Below are 1,363 nucleotides of genomic sequence, written 5' to 3'. Positions count from 1 at the left end.
ATTGTGATTTCAAAACTCACTTTAAAAGGTTGTATTCTGCTACATGTAAATTACACCTCAATAGCCTGATTTTCAAATAATTACTCTTATCCGCAATCATGCCCCTCTTTAATTTCAAGACCTAAAGCTTACCTCTTATAGGAACTCTTTCTTGAATAAATCTAATCCTCACCCATGCTGGGGGGGTGGCGGGGGGAGGTGTTGGTTTGCTTCTACTGTTGTTGTTTTTGCTTTCTGAAGGTCATCAACCCTGTGTGATGCCCACCCACCTCTATCATGTACACTCCACTGTTTCCAGGGGCCTGATTAAAATGTTCAGTGCCTAGGGCACAATCTCTGAGACCTTGACTCCAGGCATATATTTTTTCGTGGGAAGTTGACAAAGCTGGTCTTCACACTGTCAGAATAATTACAGCAAAGTGCTCCGTAGGTAAAGGTAAAGCCGCCCACCACACAGAAATATTAATTTTCCTTGACAACCTTGGTAGCCAAGCAATTAACTGGCAAAATGGAAACGAATGTTACACGCTGAGTCTGATGTGGCAAAAAGTAGAGGCAAAATCGGGTCCCCCAAACTGCTCTTACTTTAAGAACATGAAACTCCATCTTTGTGCTGCTGCTGGACAAGCAAGCTGGGGTGAACCCCGATCTTGGGCAGGGATGTTCCGCACGTTGCATCATCTGACAAAGGCACCCCTAACAGCACATCCATTTTCAGGATGTCTCTCCCTTAAGAAACACATTTCTAGGAATAAAACAACATATACCCCTGCTTAGCACAATCCCCCGTTCCAAAGGCAGCGAGTGACTTAATAATGTCACCATTTCGCTGTCAGGGTACAGGTGCTCCGACTGGCAAAGTAGGTCACTGCATTCACGGGGCAAATGTCAGGACGGCTTGCCAGACGACAAGAGATATATATAACCCTGGGCTGTTTTTATTCTGCTTCTACGAGCCCTACCTCGCCCAGGAGCAGCCTCTGCTGTTTACAGCGTTCCTCTGGGATCTATTAGGAAATTCCCCCGAGCCACTTCCACCTTCAGAACTTAAAATAACCTGCGCTCGCGGTAATGAGCGCCTGACAGACACAGCCTGCCACCCAGCCCCGCAGAGCGGCCGTCACACGGTGCGTGTCTCGGCGGCACTGTGCCTGCTGCCTTCCAGCACGTGCGACTGGCAACGCGAGCCTGTGAGTGTCGAGACCCTGCAAACCCTTCTCCTGCAGGGAGCGCCCCAGAATGGGCCGTTACTTGAGGTGCCCTCCGAACAGACCTCCCCAGACGCCATCCCACCATCCCCACCTCCCACCGACCGCTCCTCCCCCTGCGCCGGCTGTGCACCACCTCCGCCGTCCGTGGTCCC

Source organism: Myotis davidii, unplaced genomic scaffold (genome assembly GCF_000327345.1).
Source record: "Myotis davidii unplaced genomic scaffold, ASM32734v1 scaffold18, whole genome shotgun sequence".
In the NCBI taxonomy this organism is placed as follows: domain Eukaryota; kingdom Metazoa; phylum Chordata; class Mammalia; order Chiroptera; family Vespertilionidae; genus Myotis; species Myotis davidii.
Note: the sequence above shows the minus strand (reverse complement) of the source record.